General features: G+C 43.8%; 1 long non-coding RNA gene across 1 annotated transcript in view; it reads left to right on the forward strand.

Moving 5' to 3' along the window:
• The window catches only part of LOC309372739, a 163,772-nt gene that overhangs the window by 106,950 nt on the left and 39,360 nt on the right, over positions 1 to 17,462 (forward strand). The window lies entirely within an intron of this gene.

Below are 17,462 nucleotides of genomic sequence, written 5' to 3' on the forward strand. Positions count from 1 at the left end.
AATAATTATACGACCTTTCATAGACACCTGAAATCAGCCCTATATCAGGAAGTTTTTAATGTGTGATGTTCTGTTGTGTCTTTGTATATTTGTTGAAAGCCATAGGCAACCCAGTCAGATGGGTCGGGTATAAGTAAATAATAATGATAATAATAATAATAATAATAATAATAATAATAATAATAATAATAATATCTAACCCTATCAAATCTCTCTCTCTCTCTTTCAAAAGCAAAAACTATAGCAGTTAAAGTTTGTCACCAAAGAAAAGAGGGGAGAGAGAGGTGATCTAGGCCTCCTAATGCCATTTACTGTTTTGTTCTCCCTCCGACATGAGAGAAGTTATTAATTTTTAAAGGCCCTCAAGGACTTTATAACAACCGAGCTCACAGAAGGCTTCCTTCCTCCAATGCTTTTACAACCTGAACCATGTACTGATGCTTCTACGCCCAAGGATCTGAAACCAAAACTGACTACAAATGGGATTGGAACAAAAGTGAAAGAGACTGGATCATTTCAGAGGCGAGCGAGGCAAAAATGGCAAACGCGATAGAACTAATGGAAAATAAATTAGGCTGTTAAAGTTCTTTCTGTTTAAATAAACCGAGTGGCCCTCTTTAGTAACATTGACAAAGTATTCCTTTAATTACATTATGCCCTTGCAATGGTCTGCTAAATCTGAAGGAGAGTCTATATATAGCCAGTCACAGAGTGATGGTATTAATGTATATTAAGCCAGACAGCCAAATACTCAGTTCTCTGAACAAGCTAGTGGTGTGGGGGCAAATTTTAGGGATTCTGGAGAAAGAATGGTTGCCATTTTGGGCAGCAGAGGCAGTTGCGTGTTGAGGTCCCCAAACCACCCCAATAACTCACACATCACACATAATTTTTGTTTAAGGTTTTTGGCATAATTTTGGCCACAACTTTATTTAAATACAGTGGTACCTCGGGTTAAGTACTTAATTCATTCTGGAGGTCCGTACTTAACCTGAAACTGTTCTTAACCTGAAGCACCACTTTAGCTAATGGGGCATCCCGCTGCTGCCATGCCACCAGAGCATGATTTCTGTTCACATTCTGAAGCAAAGTTCTTAACTTGATGCACTATTTCTGGGTTAGTGGAGTCTGTAACCTGAAGCCTGTGTAACCTGAAGCGTATGTAACCCGAGGTACCACTGTACATAACTGTGAGTGGTTGCTTAGGCATTGGTTACAACTATCTGTCCCCCCCCCCCCCCCGTCCAGGGACAGAACTGACTTCTGTATTCCAGTGGAAGCCAGTCAGGGAAAACAATATTGGGGAGAAATGAAGCTGGGCACCAGACCCTCACCTCTCCCCGCATGCTCCCAGAGGCTTGCACGGCCCAAGCCCAACGCAAGGGACTTGGACGAAAGCATGGCAAGCCCCTGGATTCCTTTAACGGAATTCCCTTGCAACACCACCATTGGAAGGGTAGGCACTTACCCCTCCACCAACCAATTTTTAAACCAATGCCTAACCGCAAACCTTACAAGTTGTGACGATTTGCTACGCAGGAGGCAAAAACCAAATGGCTCCCGCCAATCAGCCAAATGGCCAAAATTCCTACCAGGCCCCTGCCCCAAAGTAGGTGACCCCATGACAGGCATAGCAAGGTCAAGCCCAAAATCCCCAGTTCAGGGAGGATGGGCGGGTGATCCGGTGCACGCAGCAAAAGAGGCACCCAAAGCTGGGTGCCTTTTAAAAGCACCTTTAAAACCTTTGAGCCCAACCCACAAATTGGTAACATCAAAATCTCCCCAGAAACATAAGTACCCAATCACAGCCTGTGGCCATCCAAACAGATCTGCCCAGCAACAGGGGGGTGGCCTGCTAGACCCCACTGCAACACGTGCTCTCTATTAAGGAGAACACACTTTGTGGTTTGACACGGCCTCAGGCGAGCCAGGGGGGAGTCCCCAAAACTCCTACACGGCCAACTGGCAACACCATCAGACTCAGCCAGCAATGGGGAGTGATGGTACACCTCCTCACTTTGAATTTGCAGAGTAGGGCCTTGGGGGATGGACCTGGGTCAAGTCTGTCTTCACCCAGGTCCACCTCCAAACCATTTAAATGGCCGTGCTTGCCTCTCGCAGTGCAATTGGCAACAGACATATGCATATTTGGGCCCTGCTCTCAGGAAACTGGGTGATGCATGTGTATGACCTTGCTGTGAAATTACTCGACCGCCGTATTTGGGGCCAGCGAGGAATTTGCCTATGTACAAATGGGGCCGTTTTGGAGGCTTTGCCTATGTCACAGCAATTGTCACAACTTGCTGGCAGGAAAGGGTATTGGGTTGGATCCTCGGACTGCTCTTCGCAGCCCACAAGTGGTTGGAGAACATTTTGCAAGTGTCTAATAGATGCAAAACATCTTCTTCTGTGAAGCCATCAGAATGGCCAGCCTGGCAGCAACAGCGGTAGACAGTAGCATTAATATAGATATATCCAATTTTAGGTCCACAACTTTGTTGGAATATGCCTTTAGTGGACTTGGGTGGTGTCCCTCTTTGAAAAAAGCGTAGATTTAATATGCAACTCATTTGATACCTTCTAAGCAGGTTGCTTAAGGCAGTGATTCTACACCCTGATTAAGAAAGCCTTCATTGATGAAGAGTAATTGCTAAATCTAATTAAAATCACATACTATTTTAATGATCTAAAGTACATTAATGATACTTCAGTTATTTGGTACTTTAAAGAATACCGGCGAGTATCCGTGGCATGAAATCATTTTCACATTGTTGGATTTGGGGAGAGGTTTTCTTCTTTAAAAGGAGTTGGTCTCTTAATAGAGGGAGATGAATCAAATTCATTATTCAAAGGGCATCTTCCATTCCTTGCCTGGCAATCTGCCAGTGCAGATTTGGATTCTATTATGTTATTTCTCATGATTCACTATGTTGTTTCCTAAACAATCCATTTCTTGGAGCAAGCCCAGATTTAGAGCATGGAGAATATATGAAGCATGTATATGGCATTTAGTGTGTGTGTGTGTACATACATACACACATAAACATACTGCTTGATTGTAAGAAAACCTCCAAGTGGTTTGCAAAATATAATATATACTAGGGGTGTTCACAGGCCTCAAGATTCACCTTCTATCTGTTTTTTAGGTTTAATGTTTTACTATGTTTTTATATATGTTGGAAGCTGCCCAGAGTGGCTGGAGCAACCCAGTCAGATGGGCAAGATACAAATAAATTATTGTTGTTGTTGTTATTGCAGTTGCTTTTTTTATGAGTCGCTCTGCATTCTACCCACTTTGATCTGCAATTCGAGTTCCAAGTCACTTTGTGTGACATAAAGTTCTGTACACCCCATTCATTGCTATGGAGAATCTTTTTGTACAAGCAGGAACAAGAGCCCCTCCAAAGTAGTTTACGTCTGCCAGGCTGCAGGTCTAAGTACTTTAGTGCAGGACTTTCCTCCATAATCAATATTAGGGCAATGCCCTTGTTGATTGGGCAGACCAAGGAGTCATATTTGCCCAGTGGAACTTTCCCCCCTTTCCTTCTTCTGCAACCCCTCTAAATCTGTTCTGGGTCTTCCCCCAACCCTCTAAACCGGATTTGGAGAGGGCATGCTGTTCAGTTGCAAAAGCACAAATCCTTCTGGTAAAGAAATGAGTGCATTGATAAGGCTCATATTTTCAGAGATGAACAGGGGGTTGTCTCTCGCTGCTTCGTACCATAAAATAATTAAGAGGTGGCTGAATAGAGTCTATCCTTGCTTGTAATTTTTTCTTTTTAAATTCTCAGTGTTTCACACCAGCTAGCTTAGTTTTCCTGGAGCTTGTTTGTGCTGGGAGGAGATATCTTGCGAGAGGCATTGAAACGAGAGGTTCTTCTTAATGCTATCTGAAGAGCTATAAAGGAATTTCTTTCCTCCCAAGAAAAACAGCAAGGGATTTTTAAAAAAGAAGTTAAGTGAAGCTTTTAGCTCTTTCTTTTTTTAAAAAAAAAATCCACTGTTCTGCAGAAACAAAACAACAACTATCAAGAGCTCTTCAGTGCTCTGCATGCAGCATTTGGAAAAGCTTACTTCTTGCAAATCACATGGATGTAGAGAAATACAGTGGTACCTCGGGTTAAGTACTTAATTCGTTCCGGAGGTCCGTTCTTAACCTGAAACTGTTCTTAACCTGAAGCACCACTTTAGCTAATGGGGCCTCCTGCTGCCGCCGCGCCGCTGGAGCCCGATTTTTGTTCTTATCCTGAAGCAAAGTTCTTAACCTGAAACACTATTTCTGGGTTAGTGGGGTGTGTAACCTGAAGCGAATGTAACCTGAAGCGTATGTAACCCAAGGTACCACTGTATAGAGACATAGATCATGTAGAGATATAGCAGATGGAAAAGTAGAGAGTACAGAAAAAGTGTCTTCCTATGGGTTCTGATCTGACTCATGGCACTTTGTTGACATCACAGTTTGATTATGGTGGGGGAATCACTGCACATCATCCCAATTCATTTCACTATTTGGTCCTTGAAAAGAGAGGTTCCCCACTCCTAACATTTTCACTATGCAGAATGCAGAGTTATAGATGTATGAAGCAGAGAAGCAGGTTCGACAGAGGCACAAACAGTGGTATTTAGCTAAGCAGACCCATTAAAATGAATGAACATTTAGGTATAATAATTTCAAAGCATTTCTCTGAGAAAAACTTAGGTGAATACCACACAAAGGGTTGTATTGTTAGTAGCACTAAACAGTGCTTTGGGCAAACGGGAAAGCCACCTGCTTGCTCAATGGCGCTTTCCCTACTCTCCCCAACCCTCTGGAGAAGATTTGGGGATGGCGTGAAGCCACGGCTTCCTAAAGACATTTTGGCACCTGAGGTGAGCCACAAAATGGCGTCTCCTCAACCTTTCAGGGAAGGAGGGATGAGTAAAGACTTATATCACTAATGGCAGGCTGGGGGGGGGGAGGAGAGAATAAAGATCTACATCAGGAATGTAAGGGAGTGACCATATAACATCAGCCCTAAAAGATCTTCACTGGTTCCCAGTACATTTGTGAGCACAATTCAAAGTATTGGTGCTGACCTTTAAAGCCCTAAACGGCCTCAGCCCAGAATACCTGAAAAAGCTTCTCCACGCCCATCGTTCAGCCCAGACACTGAGGTCCAGCGCCGAGGGCCTTCTCGGTGGTTCCCTCACTGCGAGAAGTGAAGTTACAGGGAACCAGGCTGAGGGCCTTCTTGGTGGTGGTGCCTTCCCTGTGGAACGCCCTTCCATCAGATGTCAAAGAAATAAAAAACTATGTGACTTTTGGAAGACATCTGAAGGCAGCCCTGTTTAGGGAAGTTTTTAATGTTTGATGTTTTATTGTGTTTTTAATATTGTGTTGGAAGCCGCCTAGAGTGGGTGGGGAAACCCAACCAGATGGACAGGGTATTATCATCACCATCACCATCAGTATTTTACTTTGGGAACAAGGGGAGAGGGCAGCGGCAGCAACAGCAGGCAAAGCTTTGCTTGAAGGCCGTATCTGCTGTCCCTGTGAATCCAGCTGCCTGAGGAGGTTGCTTGACATTGCCTTATGGGTGATTCACTCATGCATGGGGGAAGGAGTGGAAAGAAAGTCCCATTGTGCAAACAGAAGTCGCTCTGCTTCTGCATTTATTTTATTGAATGCTGACATTCCCGAAGCACAAGGAAGGAAATGCCATCAAAAGTCAAATGGAAAATAGAATGGCAAGGTTCATTTTAATGTTTAACATTCCCATTCCTGTCTGCACCCCAAAAATTTGGAGGGATTGGTGACCCTCCAAACCCTATTGAGGGGGGAAAGAAGGGGGCTGCAAGTGAGAGGGAGCTGAAATAATAATAAAAATTATTATTATTATTATTATTATTATTATTATTATTATTTTACAAGGGATGTGGGTGGTGCTGTGGTGTAAACCACTGAGCCTTGGGGTTGCCGAATGGAAGGTCAGCGGTTCGAATCCCTGCAACGGGGTGAGCTCCCATTGCTCTGTCCCAGCTCCTGCCAACCTAGCAATTCGAAAGCACGTCAAAATGCAAATAAATAAATAGGTACCACTCCGGCGGGAAGGTAAACGGCGTTTCCGTGCGCTGCTCTGGTTTCGCCAGAAGTAGCTTAGTCATCCTGGCCACATGACCTAGAAAAACCTTCTGTGGACAAACGTCGGCTCCCTCGGCCAGTAAAGCGAGATGAGCGCTGCAACCCCAGAGTCATCTGCGACTGGACTTAACTGCCAGAGGTCCTATACCTTTACCTTTTCTATATTAAAATTTGTATAGCGCCCTCCATCCAAAGATCCCAGGGTGGTTCACAACCATACAGCAAGTGGAGGCTCACTCATGCAATCTTGAACACCATCTTTTATTGCTATATTTTCACTTCATTTGAATTTCTGCCTCAAGCCCCAGATTGTTTGGGTCTGTACTTTAATTGGAGGGGGCAGTACCATCTCCCTAGAGCTATGATTATTCATGGCATTACTCACTGCCAAATGGGAATATCTATGTGTGCTGAGTAATTACAGGGCTCTTTTTAAGCGTTCAGAGGCTTGTTGTACACTTTTCTCAGGAACTGTGAAGCCTCGATCAGATAATAAGCGAGAGCACCAATCACTTGCTTGAGAAGGAGTGTAGGGCCTGGATTCAGACCTTGTCCATTCAAATACTTGATTTGAACTTTTGCTGATCATTTGGATCGGCACCAGTTATTACAGAAACGCATGAATCTTGCATTTCTATCTAAATTCGGGTTGGGTTGGGTTTTTTTCCACACTGATAAATTTAGCTTCTGAATGAATCTGTTTTTTTCCCATTCGCTCTTTACAAACAAGGCACATATTCTTCATGGTTTTCTTTTTTTCCAAGCAATAAAATCTTACATAAAGAAAGTCGTCCCAGCAATTGTATGAGTGTTTTGCATTTCCTAGTTCCAAAACAAAAAGAAAACAAATTGCTTGACTTCTCCATTCTTCGTTTCACCTCCTTATGGATCTGACCATCTGCATCACTTGGGCTTCCAAGACTTAATAACTCATTAACCTTGACATATTCTCAACTTATCAACCACATAGCAGCTTTAATCATTCCTCTCTCGTCCATTGTGACTTTCCTGTATTGATGGTGCATCTCTTCAGTGGCATCCTCATATTATTATTTGTTGTTGTTTCAGGAAAGACAAAAAACATAACATGTGCTTATGACTCTCAGCTGACTAATGAGATTTAAGATAGGATTTGAGAACTTGTTATCATTATCCTGAGATAATTGTGCTCGAGTCTAGCCCCATCCTGTTGGTTAATTTCTCTCTCTCTCTCTCTCTGAACCAAAAGAACACACCCCAAACTAAGAAACTAAACATTCTGTGATGACTTACACTATCATAATGACAGACTGTCATGAGTTGCCCAAGGAAGCAGGCAGAAACATGTCATCTGGAAGCCCTCACTTCACAGCATGGTGAGTGTGGCTACCAGCCACAACGGCTATGATCTGCCTCCACAGTCGGATGCAGCAATGCTTCTGAATACCAGTTGCTGGAAAACACAGCAGGGGGTTGTGCTCTTGTGCTGGCGCCCTGCTGAAGGAATGGGTTTCCCAAACCCAAAACTGACTGTGCAGGCAGTTTGAAACTGCACCAAAATCCTTATTTTGCCTTAGCTAAAATCCATTAACTTGAGCTCTGAGTCAATGTATAAACAAAAACCCGGTTGTGCTCAAAGCTCTCTCTCTTATCAGTCCATGACGGCAATGAGTGACCTTGCCAAGTTCCAGTAGAGCAGGGATGATGCGTCTGTGCCTTATCTTATATCCTGACCACAAAAGAGTCACAAACCCAGTCTGGGGATCGCTTCTTGGCCTTTTGGCTAAGATCAAGTGTAGCACAAACCCAGTCTGGGAAGAGCACCGGAGGGTGTTCTTGGAGATGGTGACCTCTTGCTCCAAGAGTAGGAACAGGAATATCCTTTTATGGTCAGAGGTATAGGAAGGAATACCCTTTTATGGTTAAGAGTGCCGGAGCAGGAACATCTGTGATGTCAACCTGAGTGTACAGCTGACGTAGCTGGATTCCTGGGGAAGGGAGAGAGGGTGACTGGAGGATATATATACTGCATGAAATTTCTCATTTCTTTGGACTTGCTGTGGACACACCACACAGGTGCTTTTCTGCTGTTCCGGAGAGCAGAAATAAAGAACTCTTTCTCTGAACCAACCCTCGGTGTCATTTGACTTCCTTCCTCCTGTCCGGGAGCAACGCTCACCCTACCATTGGTAAAGTCCAACAAGGCTACACTGATTGCTGGTTTTCCTCAGGTATTTGATTGGCCACTGTGAGAACAGGTGCTGAATGAGCTGTGCTTCCTTGCATTGCAGGGGGTTGCTTCCAGTTCTACAGTTCTATCATTCAATTATTAGATGAGCCATTGGCTTGATCTAGCAGGCTCTTCTTATGTCTATCCAACCCAGCTACTTTCTCCAGACCCTCCAGGCCATCTAGCCAAAGCTGATCTCATGGCAATTGGTAACAGTAGCGGTGGGGAGCAAGTATCTTACAGTATCAGGATAAGGCAGCCAACAGCAGAACTTCCAACCGTTCCTATCTACCAGTTTCCCACTATGTCCCACATTTTTGGTCCATAGCCCTGGCAAATCACAGTTTGGGAATAAAGAGTTCTCATGGGTGGGATGCTGCTGCTTCAGCAAGAGAGGTGGCTACTTTCACTGGTTTCTCCTCCATCACCCTCCCTGCCACATATTCCTCCATAAATGATGCTCTGCAGGGTTGAGGGACGTTCTGGTACAGTGTGGAATGTTGTGCTGGAGGTTACAGGAAGAAGGAAATCAATGAAAGCTTGCCTCTTCCCCATACCTTCAATCGGAGTCTCCAGTGGAGGTGCCTTCCATTTGAGGAGGGGGGCACAGTGGATTCAACCCTCCGTCCCTAGTCTACCTCATCAACATGTTGATAGTGTGAGTTGCTAGATTTGCAGCTCTTCAGGGTTTCAACACCTAAAGATTAAATCTCTTGGGTAGGTGGGAAGTATACAAATTCTCTGCTGCACATGCATGTAAGTGCCTGCACACGAACACACTAAGGTGTATTCAAGCTCAACGGTACTTACATCTGAGTAGATACACATAGGGTTGTTCTGTAATGCATACACCTTTGTGAAGCAAAACAGTGGTAGCTCAGGCTAAGAACTTAATTCGTTCCGGAGGTCCGTTCTTAACCAGAAACTGTTCTTAACCTGAGGTCCCACTGAGCTAATGGGGGCTCCTGCTGCTGCTGCGCCGCCGGCACTCGATTTCTGTTCTCATCTTGAAACAAAGTTCTTAAGCCGAGGTAATATTTCTGGGTTAGCGGAGTCTGTAACCTGAAGCATCTGTAACCCGAGGTACCACTGTATGTAAATATTAGGAGTTCCCTAACTAATATCTCCAGGAGCTTCCCATTTTTTCTTTTGTTACATCCACACAAACACTGTCCAAATCACCAACACACATACACACACATTTTGCCACCTGACAATGAGGTGGTGGGAGGACATTTTGGCTCAGCGATCTATCTAGCTATCCATTCATCTGTGGCCATCTTTGACCATTTTTCTGCTCAAAAGCGCTGGCTTGAAAGCGCAGGAAAGCTCTCCCGCAGAAATGTTCTTGAACGAGGTCAATGCAGGACTGAAACAGCAGAGGAGAAGCCGAGCTAGAAATGCATAGAATTTGTGGCCCTCCTTGCAAAGGCTTGCACATTAAAGAGATGGATATTTAAGCATAAAGACGTGGGCGAATGTGCAAAGTGAAAATGGAAAGCAGGCATGCCCGGTGAATGTCTGGATCATTCATGGCAAAATCTATTAGAAAGGTGGCTTTTGCAGACACTGAAATAATCCCATGCTGGTTGTTCTGAAATGTTTGGTGACTGAATTCCATCAGTTCAGTGTAAGAAATCAGTTCCACCCCCCCAGTGGGGCTGTGCTTCGAATAGAAAGCCAACACTTAATGTAATAGGCAGCAATAGACAGTATTGATGTCCTGTTTGGTATTGCCTTTTCAGATTTGGACTCAAATACATAATACTGATTAGACATGTCATAATAGGAGGATAGGCTCTTTGCAGCATGCAGTGATATTCATCATAGGTCCCCATTTCATTTCATTTATATCATTTGTTGCCGTGAAGCCTGGAAAATAACATTCTAGTGCCAATGTAGTTTCTATTACCTCTTTTATATTGAATGTATTCTAAATATTATATTGTATATTCGTATCAGCTCTTTTAGATTATAATGGAAATGTGATTTCTGTTACCTCTTTTCTATCCTGCGAATCCAGTCCAGAGCTTGCCTAACCTTTTGCCATTTTTTGTTATTATTTTTTTAATAAAACAAGCAAACAAATTCATTCTCCAGTAAGATCTATCCATCGATCCAGTGCTATTTTTCCAAAAAAAATAGGTGCAGGAACTCACCATGAAAACCTCCCTTGTTCTCTTATAATGGTAATGGTGCTCACTTGAGAAGTGCTGGAACTAAGTTGCAGCAAGTTCTGGCTGACAAAAAGCCCTGTACCTATCAATCCATTTCAGGGTTAGAGAATCTGTGGTCCTCCAGATAATGCTGGACTGCAATTTTCATCTGCCTTAACCATTGCCCATCCTTGGCTCGCTGCACTTAGTGGAAGAAAACCCTGAATCCCAAAACTAAGAAGGGATCTCTCTGAAGACCAAAGTGAATCCCGGTGATTTGGAGATCCAGACATTTCAAAAGCTGTGTGTACAGTGTGTATATCACTAATACTAATACTACAAGTAGTAGTAATAATAATGACTCTCTCTTATTTTAACATCTTGCATTATTTTCCCCCATTATAGATATAAAAAAATCAAAAATACTTCAGCTGATAGACCTTCCAGCTGAGGCAGTTTAGTCTGACCTTAATCAGTAACTCACCTTTGTAGCTCTTAGATAACAACCCAGAGATCAAGAAGCCAAATATTTCTGCAGCTGGAAATGTATCAACACAATATTGGAAAGCAGCTACTTTCTTAACTCTGGAGCAGAGCTTTCCAAACTGTGTGTTGCGACACGTTCGTGTGTCTGCTGCAGTGTGTAACATGAATGCTCCCCGCGCTCCTCCTGGGGCTGGAAAGGGGATAATTTAACCTCTGGTTTGCTAGTGAAACTGAATTACTGTGTCACAAAATGATGCATGTTTTTAAAAGTGTGTGACCAACATGAAAAGTTTGGAAAGCTCTGCTCTAGAGGCATGGTGGGATAGACTATGGAACATAGCTCTTTCAGAGAAACTAGCAAAGCATCTTAGAGCACTAAGGAACTCAAAGAACAAAGATTATTTTGAAAATGTATGGTACATGTTTATTCAATACACTAGATAGGACAGTGTTGTTCCCTCACCACCGGCTTCCATTGGATCTCTCTGGGACAAGCTGTTAAGACATAGAGTAGAGATGCAGGAGACGCTGTGGTCTAAACCACCTTGCTGATCAGAAGGTCAGCAGTTCAAATCCCCTTGACAGGGTGAGCTCCCTTTGCTCTGTCCCAACTCCTGCCACCTAGCTGTTCGAAAGCAGATCAAAGTGCAAGTAGATAAATAAGTACCGCTCTGGCGGGAAGGTAAACGACATTCGAATCCCCTTGACAGGGTGAGCTCCCTTTGCTCTGTCCCAACTCCTGCCATCCTAGCAGTTCAAAAGCATGCCAGTGCAAGTAGATAAATAGGTACCACTGTGGCGGAAAGGTAAACGACGTTTCCGTGTGCTCTGGTTTCCATCACAGTGTTCCATTGCACCAGAAGTGGTTTAGTCATGCTGGCCACATGATCCAGAAAGCTGCCTGTGGACAAACGCCGGCTCGCTTGGTCTGAAAGCAAGATGAGTGCTGCAACCCCATAGCCGCCTTCGACTGGACTTAACCATCCAGGGGTCCTTTACCTACCTTTGACCTTTTTAAAGACATGGAGTAGAAGATGCTTAACTGATATAATCAGCTCTAAACCATTATGCAAACCTGCTTCCCGTTCGACAGCATCATTTGCGTTGTATAGGCATGAAATGCTTTTGGGGGGTTGGTGGTATGTGGAGATTTTTTGTTAGAAGTGTTTTTCAGAAACTGAAAAATAAAGTTAGAATATTGTAGGGATGATCGCTGGGTCCGGAGCACACTCCCCACCCGCAGGCAGCCTCAGCCTGCCTGCACACATGACCTTGGGGTGCGGGGCACACTCCCCCTCACAGACAAAGCCACAGCTGTCTGAACATCATGCCCTCTGTCTAACTTTTGGCGGTCTCAGTAGTCTGTGGTGCCCTGTCTGTAACCTTTGTCTCTGAGACCTTTTGTCTCCTTCGTCATACACTGTGCAAGAGGAAAATGACACTGTGGAAACAGGTGCCAAAATAACCTTGTACCACCCCACGATCTCGGGACAGGAAGATGTGTAAAGGTCACAGCCCAAAATGTATCTGCCTGGGTTTGCATATTTGTGTCAATAAAAGGAGGCTCCACAGAGCTAGCCAGCAGCTTGCTTGCAGCTCACCTGCATTATCAACTCCTGCCTCATGTCCCACACTTCAGAATATATATATAACAAGCCCAATATGGATGACTTTCAATGAGGATTAGACAAATTCAGGGTTGTTGTTGTTGTTTAGTCGTTTAGTCGTGTCCGACTCTTCATGACCCATGGACCAGAGCAGGCCAGGCACTCCTGTCTTCCACTGCCTCTCGCAGTTTGGTCAAACTCATGCTGGTAGCTTCAAGAACACTATCCAACCATCTCGTCCTCTGTCATCCCCTTCTTCTTGTGCCCTCCATCTTTCTCAACATTAGGGTCTTTTCCAGGGAGTCTTCTCTTCTCGTGAGGTGGCAAAGTATTGAAGTCTCAGCTTCAGGATCTGTCCTTCCAATGAGCACTCAGGGCTGATTTCCTTCAGAATGGATAGGTTTGATCTTCTTGCAGTCCATAGGACTCTCAAGAGTCTCCTCCAGCACCATAATTCAAAAGCATCAATTCTTCAGCGGTCAGCCTTCTTGATGGTCCAGCTCTCACTTAGGTAATAGCCATGATGGAGATCTATTGCCTACAGTATCAGGCAGCATGCATCTACATACTGTTTGAGGATCATAGTGCGTAGTAGAGTTCTGTTGTGCTCACGCCATGCTTGTGGGCTTCCCATTTGGGACTGGATGGCCACTGTAAGAACGGAATGCTGGACTAGATGGGCCTTTGGCCTGATCCAGTTGGGCTCTTGTGTTCTTAGGAGAAAACGAAGCACAATTAGCAAAGGTGCTTAATGGTGAGGCCCAACTTCATTTCGCCATCCCATCAATATGAGGAGGAAAATCTGCTTTTATAAGACAGGTTGTGTGTGTGTTGTTTTTTTTACTCTGAGAAATAAAAATAGAATGTCAGCAGCTTTTATTATTATAGCTCTAGGGAACTAAATTGGAATCTTTTAAGGTAAAGGCATTCAACCATTAAAGCGTATCTGTTTATGGTTATAGAAAAATGGAATAGAGGATCTTTAGCATATACTGTATTCATAGTGTCATCAAAATGTTCATTTCAGGTCCTGGAGGTTTATTAAGTTGCCTTTATGAGTTAGGGGTGCATAGACAGGTTTGAGAAACAAGGTCATTTGAGAAGCCAAATTGCTCCGGGATGAAAGAACAGCTCTCCATACCAAGCTTTTGGAAGGATTGTAGCATTGAACCAATTGCTTTCTGCCACCCATTGCCATGGTTTGGGCATGATTCTGGTCACAGCTACGGAAACACAGGAAGTGCCATTTTATTCCACCTGAAGCAGAATTTCAAAGCAAATGTGAACGCATCTGTGTAGATAAATCTCCCTAGAAATTTCAGGAAAGGTTCTTTAAACATTTGCTGGTCATTCTCTGGCATGTACTGTACCTGCATAAATTCCCCAGGTTTATGTGAACATTAAACATTTTTTTAAAAAACCTTCCCTATACAGGATTGCATTCCAATGTCTTCTGAAGGTTGTATAGTTACTTATCTCCTGGGATCGGGGGTCGCATGACTCCATACCCTGCAACATTTCTCCAACGATTTGACCCCAGAATGTCCTGCCTTCCCTTAGGGCTTATCTGACTTAAACACAAATTGTAACCAATTTGTCACCTGATTTCTGGCATCTTCTAGTTTATTCAGTTTTACCTCTTGATCTGAAAAGTCCAAAAGGCCTCTGTTTGTTGCCCAGGTAGGTCTGTCTGAACTCTCCAGGTTTCAAACAGGGAGTCTATCCTCGCCCTACCTGGAGATACCACTGAATTTGGGACTTTCTATATGAAAATGATGCACTCTGCCACAGAGCTACAGCCTCCCTGCAAGAACACAAATTAAAAAGTTCTTGAGGATATTACCTTATGAGTAATGACCTACCTATGAAATACGCCTTAAAAAGTATAGAGAGTGCAAGCATGCCCTCAGATTATTTAAGAAAATTGTATGTTTAGTTTACCAACAATTACGAATAGTGCTCCATGTGGTATACCGGGTCAGCTGGTAGAATAACAGTTTTCTCCGAATTCCCCTCCCAGGAATTCAAGAGCATGACTTAACTGTGGTTGTGGTATTGAAAACCTTCATTTGGAACATGCTTTTACTGCCCTTTCCAACAACCTTTCCAAATTCATGAAATGCTAAATATCCCCAGATGCATAATGAACATCTGTGGTAAAAACTGCCTTATTATGGCTTGTCTGGAGCTGTTTATTACACAGTTGCAGTTCTTTGAAACTCATTAGTTAGCTTCATTTTTTGAAGTCATCTGCTAAATAAACTTGGCTGGGTTCTACGAACATCATCAGAGGCAGCAGTTCAAAAGGGGTGGATTTTCTTTGGGCTGTGAAGATTTACAGAATATAATTGCAACAAAGGGAATTGTGTTCATCTGACTTCACTGGGGAAATTGTTTGGGATTTTCTTTCAGCCAATTGCACCTGAACTCTAGCGGAGCAGACCCCCCATCTACCACATGGATAGTCAATCTCTTTTCTCCCCACCCCAATGGTGCTAATGTGCAAACACACAAGTATACCACATGCACAATATATATGAAAAAAAACCAAGTTGATTTGCTTCAGAGAGCCAGTGTGGTGTGAGAGCGAGTGTGGTGTAGTGGTTAAAAGCGGTGGACTCGTAATCTGGTGAACCGGGTTCGCTTTCCCGCTCCTCCACATGCAGCTGCTGGGTGACCTTGGGCTAGTCACATTTCTCTGAAGTCTCTCAGCCTCATTCACCTCACAGAGTGTTTGTTGTGGGGGAGGAAGGGAAAGGAGATTGTAAGCCGCTTTGAGACTCCCAGGGTAGTGATAAAGCAGGATATCAAGTCCTCCTCCTCCTCCTCCTCTTCTTCTTCTTCTTCATAATTAGAATCATAGAATCATAGAGTTGGAAGAGACCACAAGGGCCATCAAGTCCAACCCCCTGCCAAGCAGGAAACACCATCAGAGCACTCCTGACATATGGTTGTCAAGCCTCTGCTTAAAGACCTCCAAAGAAGGAGACTCCACCACACTCCTTGGCAGCAAATTCCACTGTCGAACAGCTCTTACTGTCAGGAAGTTCTTCCTAATGTTTAGGTGGAATCTTCTTTCTTGTAGTTTGGATCCATTGCTCCGTGTCCGCTTCTCTGGAGCAGCAGATAAATTCTTTGCTATTCATCTGTTAGTTTTCCTGCACATCCACTCCTGCAAATCTTGACCCAACAGAGTGTGCAATTGCACCCAAAGTTGCCTTTTTGCAACATTCAGCCAGTGCACACAAATGTCCATGCACACCAGTAAAGCCTCTTTGAAGCTCTTAACCACTACACCACACTGGTGGTAGTGGAATATGCAAGAGGAAAGCGATGGCCCTTTCTCCTGAGCAAAGCTGCAATGAAAGGGTTAAAGAACATAACAAACACTTCCCGGAAAAGTTCATTGGGAGGAGGGGGAAGAACCCACTCAGATAAGCACCTGGAAAACTGAGACAGCAGGCTTTCTGTTAAGTATGTGACAGAAATTTCTCTGCTGGAGGTAAGGAAGATAGAGACTCTTCTAAATTATTTTTCCTGGGAGTGTTGCTAAGGCATACTTACACATATTCTATGAGGTAGAAAATTAGCACTTTAAATTGTTATGGTTACATATGCAGTAAAGTGTAAGTGTTTGCAGTTTTTCAAAAGTTTGCCTATGGTTTTTATCACACAGTTTGCCCACTGAGAAGAAAATTTACCTGCTGTAAAATGATGAAGCAGCTCAGGGGTTAGATGGAAACCGCTGCGAACTCTTAACTCCAAACCTCTGAAATTTCCTTAGGGATGAACAAGTTCCACGTACGTGAGATCGCCGAGGCTGATATATTGCTTCCCTTTTTCTCTTTGTAAACATTGCCGGCATGGAATGAAAAATGACAAAACCAGGCAGGTAGAGGGGAAAATGACTTCTTGGGGAAAAAATCAGTTTAGAAATTAACCAAAACTATTGATTTGATTTTTGAACATCTGCACTCTTTGTCGAGAGAAACCGTTCTCCTGTACCTATTCTTCCCATGTCTTTGTTCATTTTTTTCCACATTTGCAAGTACTTGGAACATTTTGAAAGCAATCTTTTGCTAAATTATGTTTTTTGCACCAATTGCCTCCGCCTTCTTGCCATTTCTTTTCCTGCTGTGTTGTACAGCCATTCCTCTGGTTCTTGAGAATCAGAGGTGGGGAGCTAGATCTGGCTGGCAGGTCAGGCCCCTAATTCTTCCTCCCCACACACACACACACCATGGGCCAATTTTGACATCTGGACAGGATCGTCCACCTGTCAATCTCCTGACATCATTATGACATCAGAGGATTGAAGCTGTAGCTGCTGATCAGCTGATGGGTGGTTGCAGTGACCTGTGAAGATGCGCTTTCTCTGCACCTTCAAACAGGCTTGTCGTAACCAGTCATTCAATGCTTGGAGCCCTTTGGAAGATGATATGGAGGATGCAATTTGGATTCAAGCGCCTTCTTCCAAGCGAAGCATGCTCACCTCTGCAGGCACCTAAAAATTCCTATTTTGGAGGAAGGGCTCTGAATCCAAATCGCTCTCTCCAAAGGGAGAACATGAGTCCCCTTGGCTGTCCTGGGGGGTTCCCAGCTCCCTAGTAGAGCTGATCCCAGTGGGGTTGCCTGTCAGTGCCGATCAGCTGATTGTCAGGGTCAAGCAGCCTTGCTTGCAAAGGAACAACCAGGAGCTCATCTGAAGCTCCAAATGGTTCATTCTCAGTTGTCACACACGGTTCCAGATTTACGTATAAGCTAAACAAGCTACAGCTTAGGGCCCCACTTTCTTGGGGCCCCCAAAAAATTTAAAGGGGAAAAACTGGATGTACATTTCCAAAATATAAGATAAAAAACAAATAAAATAAAACCTACATATA

The sequence above is a fragment of the Podarcis melisellensis genome, assembly GCF_964234715.1.
Source record: "Podarcis melisellensis genome assembly, chromosome: 1".
NCBI classification, from domain to species: domain Eukaryota; kingdom Metazoa; phylum Chordata; class Lepidosauria; order Squamata; family Lacertidae; genus Podarcis; species Podarcis melisellensis.